The sequence below is a fragment of the Podarcis erhardii genome (genome assembly GCF_964252035.2).
Source record: "Podarcis erhardii genome assembly, chromosome: 4".
NCBI classification, from domain to species: domain Eukaryota; kingdom Metazoa; phylum Chordata; class Lepidosauria; order Squamata; family Lacertidae; genus Podarcis; species Podarcis erhardii.
In genome coordinates this window covers 70,085,197-70,091,196 of record NC_138508.1, presented here as the reverse complement: position 1 = coordinate 70,091,196, position 6,000 = coordinate 70,085,197, and the positions used below count along the sequence as shown (strand labels likewise).

At 43.3% G+C, this 6,000-nt stretch overlaps 1 long non-coding RNA gene across 1 annotated transcript in view; it reads left to right on the top strand.

Annotated features, from left to right (window-relative positions):
• The window catches only part of LOC309340189, a 28,097-nt gene continuing 22,097 nt past the window's right edge, over positions 1 to 6,000 (top strand). The window contains exon 1 of the long non-coding RNA XR_014155846.1: positions 1 to 140. This is a non-coding gene — a long non-coding RNA (uncharacterized lncRNA). The remainder of the gene's footprint in view (positions 141 to 6,000) is intronic.

Sequence of the window (6,000 nt, the reverse complement as noted above, 5' to 3'; positions counted from 1 at the left end):
TTGAACCAGATGGACTTGGTAGAAGGAAGCTCCTACCATCACAAAGTCAGCAACAGTTCATTTTCGAAATATTATTACTAGATTCGGTCATATTGAAACATTTCCTCAGTGCAGCAGAAGGAATAGAGAGTTGAACTAGAGTAAGTCGTATTTTTTATGATTAAACATTCCAAAAAATTCATGGATTTCACCTCTCCGCCCCCACCCAATGGCTGCATTCTCAGACTTTTAAAATAAGTTTTGAGTTGACAGAATGAGGTGCTGGTGGGCTCTAAACCTCATAGGTTCTCAGAACAAAGGGAAACAAACACTATTTGGGTCATGGCCTGAATCCTGCAACCTTTAGAGACTTGACTGACTGAGGAAAGAAAACAAGGCAACCTCATAAGAGAACTATAAATACCATAGGAGTTCGCCATGACCGACAAGATGATAAGGAATGCCAGTTTGAAGAATGATTAACCATGTATTGTAGGTGTGCTGCTGCCAGGAAAAATGTCTGAGCTTCATAAATCATAAATGTTATTATACTTGGCTCGGCTAAATTATATGCACTTCATTGGAAAAGCAATAATAGGTGACTAGCTGCTTGCTCTCCCTCCGGCATGGGCTTGCTGAGCAGCCTCACGGACATTGCACAGAGTGCATCTGTGACGCAAGTGTCCAGGAATGTGTTGCAAAGCTGTTATTAAACATTTTCCTTATTTTTCAAGTTGAGAATTCATGACTCAGAGATAATTCCTTAACACAATTGATTTAGAGAGGTGTGGAGAAATCCTGCATAATCCATCTTTCCCGGGAGCTGACACATGCACGATTCATTTGCTTGGCATGTGAATGAAGCCACAGGCATCTCTGGTCAGTTTTAGCATCCCTTAATCCCTGTGAAAGAGCAGTACATTCGGAAGCATGGGAGTTCACTGTGATGGCCCCTTGTAGACATGCTCCAAAGGAGAATCCAAAAATGCAACTGTATAGCGATCAGTAGTGGCACAGGAGCAGCAGCAGCAGGAGCAGCAGATTGGTTCTGCTCCTGCACCTGTACCAGGCCAACCTGTCCCCTTCCCCTCTCAGTTACTGATAGTGACCTCTGCACTTGGGAAGCCAAGTAAGGAATGCTGCCCCCACCTGCTTCACCTTGCCAATTTCTACTGAATCCTAGATATCTCCACCCACCAGAGATTTCTATCTACATGTACACATAGCTAATACCCAATTGATTAGGAATCAGCTGAGAGTAACAGTGTAGTAACCTGTGCATGCTCAGCCTTGGCTAGGAAGACCTGGGTTCACATCCCTGCTCATTCATGAAGTTCACCAGCTGACCTTGGGCCATTTGCTCTCCAAGTCTAGCCTACCTCACAAGGTTGTTAGGAGGATATTGTGAGGTTAGCCACATTTATGTGTGTCACCCTGAACTCAGCGGGGGCCGTGTAAGATACAAATATAGACAACATCAAATTAACACAGTATGGTTGTTCACATGCTGGTGACGCTCATTTTGAACTGTAAAAAACAGATTTGTAGGGCAATGGTGTTAATTCCCAACATATATTTAATGTAAAAAACAGACACCATTGTGTCTTTTAATATAGTGGAGGAAAGGCAAGGGAAATGGATGAATACATCCTGTTTATTACAACTCCCCAACAGTGCAACTTCGGCAAAGCTTTTTTTTTTTTTTAAATATCAAACCCATTTTTGTCCCATATGGTAGGTTAGAGTTTATTTATTTATTTTTCTTATCAGAAAATTCTTGTCAATCATTTTGTTGAAAATAAATGAACCTGGACTAAATTTTATTTAGTCTATCTCCAGCTCTCAGGTGGTTTTGGTTTACACTATGCTTTAGCTGCATATATCTCGTTTCATCATACTGACATACTTTAAAGATAAATCTGCCTTCTAGATTTTCTAAGTCATTCCTTAAAAAACCTGAAGAGCTTCACTCATGTCTATCAGTTTCACAGTCTAAGGTAGGCTTTCTTACACCACAAAATTCACAATCCACATTCCACTGTGTTCTTTAAAATGTTTTCTTAGCCTCCTTTAAGTAAGGCAAAGGACCCCTGGATGGTTAAGTCCAGTTAAAGGCGACTATGGGGTTGTGGATCTCGTCTTGCTTCAGGCTGAGGGAGCTGGTGTTTGTTCAAAAACAGTTTTCTGGGTCATGTGGCCAGCATGACTAAACTGCTTCTGGTGCAACGGGACACCGTGATGAGTGCCAGAGCACACGGAAACACTGTTTACCTTCCTGCCGCAGCGGTACCTATTTATCTACATGCACTGGTGTGCTTTCAAACTGCTAGGTTGGCAGAAGCTGGGACAGAGTGGAGTAGGTGGCACTGTGGTCTAAACCACTGAGCCTCTTCGGCTTGCTGATCAGAAGGTTGACAGTTTGAATCTGCGCGACGGGGTGAGCTCCCCTTTAAGTATATATTATATGCCAGCATAGCAGCTTCTAACATCCTCAGTGCTGAACTGGATGTGAGCCGAACTAGTTGCCTTTGTAAAGGGATGAACGTGAACCAGAATTTGTTCCTTTTCAGACACATTGAACATGAAGGAGAACTGGTCCCTTTTAAAAAATGAACTTTCTAAGCTCTGGAAATCAGTCATGTGGAAGCAAATCATGAGGTCATGCATACTCTTACTGCATGGGCGTAGCCAAGATTTTTGTTAAGAGGGACAGAACTGAAGTGATTGATCCGTTAAGTATTTCTATTGTTTTACTTGATGGGGGCGGGGAGCTGCTCCCCATCTCCCCCCTTGACTACACCCATGTCTCTTCAGTTGCGCCAACTCTTCCACTGCTGTTCCTGTGTTGGAGGAGGGATGTCTGAAATGGTGGAGACACCTACCAGATGCTCCCAGGCCTCCTTCATGAGCAGGAATCCAGAACATGCAGAATTATGGCTCACAGGAGCAGACTTTGGGTGTTCTGTGGGCTTTTCCTCTGTGTAAAACATGGGTAGGGAGAGCTGGCATGGGACACAAGTGTTTGTGAGGCAACAGTGCACAGCTCCACTGTCTCCTAACAATTGAGATCATGAGGAGAGACTGCCCAAAGGAGGTCAGAGCACCACTTTATAGCTACTACCTCAAGCAATATGAAACCAGGCCCACTATTACGTTGACACCGACTAGCATATATTGATGGGGAAATAATAAACTTCCCAGCCCTGCCCAAAGCTGTGTCTGCTTTTGGTCTAGTAATTGTCTTTGTACAAAACGTGTCAGACACTTACTGTCAGGTTGATATAATGGTGCAGCTATTTGAATTTCCCCTCAGCAGATTTAATCTGTGGGAGACACTTGCATTAATCAATGATGATTGGTGAATTCAGAAAGGTTGACTAGGTGAACGCCAGCTGCATTCTCAAAAGACATGCTAGGATAGTTATGTGAGCCAAAAAAAAAAAAAAAAAAGCTATTTCTGACATTTGCCAAGGATGGTGTCAGGAGGGTTCAAGACAACACAGAGGGCAGGGCTTGATTTGACCCCAGGTCTAGCCTCATAATCTATTTCAGAGCCACAATTTGCCTTGCTGGAACATATGGAGTAAGTGACTCTGATCATATAGAGCACATTTTCCTGGCCACAGACTAACCCTCACAATTCTTTTCTGGTTATGAGAAAGAGTTTCACTTCACAACAACCCTGTGAGGTAGGTTAGGCTGAGAGTTAGTGACTGGTCCAAGGGTTAACCAGTGAACTTCATGGCTGAACAGAGATTTGAGTCTGGGGCTACTACATCTCACTGCTTCTCACATACCCTCCAACATTCCTTTGATGAAACTAGGAACATCTTATTTAATAATTATTATTATTATCATTGGGATGCAGGTGGTGCTGTGAGTTAAACCACAGAGCCAAGGGCTTGCCGATCAGAAGGTCAGCGGTTGGAATCCCCATGACAGGGTGAGCTCCCATTGCTCAGTCCCTGCTCCTGTCAACTTAGCAGTTTGAAAGCACATCAAAGTGCAAGTAGATAAATAGGTACCGCTCTGGCAGGAAGGTAAACGATGTTTCCGTGCATGCTCTGGTTTGCCGGAAGCAGCTTAGTCATGCTGGCCACATGACCCGGAAGTGTACGCCGGCTCCCTTGGCCAATAAAGTGAGATGAGAGCCACAACCCCAGAATCGTCCACGACTGGACCTAATATCAGGGGTCCCTTTACCTTTACTATTATTATAATTATACCCCACCCATCTGGCAAAGTTGCCCCAGCCACTCTGGGCGGCTTCCAACACATATAAAAACGTAGTAAAACATCAAACAATTAAAAACTTCCCAATACAGGGCTGCCTTCAGATATCTTCTAAAGGCTGTATAGTTACTTATTTCCTTGGCTTGGGGGTAGCATAACTCCACACACTGTAACATTTCTGTGATGAAAATAGGGACATCCTAAGGAAAAGCTGGACATTCCAGGATCAAATCAGAAACGACGGCTTCTGTGAATCCAGGACTGTCCCTGGAAAATAGGGACGCTTGGAGGGTCTCCTCTCATAGCAAAGTGTCTGCTGTCCTCCATCTGAATATTGGAAGAAGTCCAGATCTCCATGAGGTGGTGAAGCTTTCCCACAAAGTGGAACTAATCTATTTGGTAAGATTTGGCAAAGGCAGTTCACACGGAGTGCTTTCAAGCAGGGCCTAGAATGTTCCATTCATTTGCACATGGCCCACCCTGCTGCTAAGTTCTTGCAGATCTTGCCAAGGGAAGTGAAAAAGGCCTGCTGAGAAGATGACCTCTTCAGCCCAGGGCTTTCTATAAAGCATATAGGGACCTGTCTGCAGACCTTCGGGATACAATTACGAAATCAGCCATTGAGCCAGAACAGTGGGGCTGCTTCTCTGCTGTTCTTTAAAAAATGCCATGTGATCTCTAAAGGATACAAGCAGTTGGGACCTCAGGATCCCATTCAATTCCCCTTCCCACCCACCCCACAAAAAAGGCAATTTGGTTCGGTGATTATAGAATTCATTAATGCATGAGAACACACATAAAAGGAGCCACCCTGAGCAAGAATCTACAGAATTATTTCCAAATCCCTGTATCAAATGAACTCTGTTACTTTAGCTGACAAGTGCGGTCTCGCTTCATTCATTTAAAGAAAAATGAACAGTATTTTCCCCCCTTAATAAAAAAAAATCTCTGCCTACCAGGATTAGTTTTTACAATGTTTTAAAATATGCAGTCATTAATGACTGGGGGGAAACTTGGGAGCTGTAGAAACCATGTGCCTCTTTCTATGACTGGCATCAAACCAAAGCTGTTCCTCCTATATTTATACATTGAGTTACAGAGATAAGAAACATTTTTTGGTAAAAAAAAGAGGGGGGCATATAAAGCAATTTTGCATACAAAAATGTGTATCTTAGGAGCAATTTGCACTAAAATGCTTTATTTACATAAGGATGTTTTTTTTAAAAAAAGTTCTTATCAATGGATTTTCATAGTTAACATGCATCTCTGTCTTCAATTCATAGAGTCCTTTCTACAGGTCCGTTACATTTGGTGTGAGGCATTGATACCATAGACATTTGGGGAGGGGGGCGGTTGAGGAAGAAGGGTGTAGCGATTTCTCATTCTTTTGCTTAGTGTATGTACAGAGTTTTTGTGTCAGCGTTGCAGGAACTGGTTCTTTATTTATCCGTTTTGCTTTGTTTGTTGTGCCAGAGGTTGGAGAGCCCAGAGCATGCCTTTATGGTTGCGTTTAGTTGATTGCAGCGAGTTTTGTTTGTGGGTGTAAGGGGTGTGTGTCTTGGGTCAGATTAGCCATATCAATATGTATGTTGTTGGAGTGCTCATGTCATTGTCTTGTTGGGCTGTTTATGTGAAGCCATACCAGGGTGAGGGTGTCCTCTTTTGTTTGACCCCGTGTTAGTTTCAGTTTGTTGGTTAGCTTTTCTAGTAGGGCTGTTTCTCAGAACATTGGCACAGGAGGGCCAGATACACCTTTCCCTGGGCAATCTCCCCAGCTTCTGTCCTTTT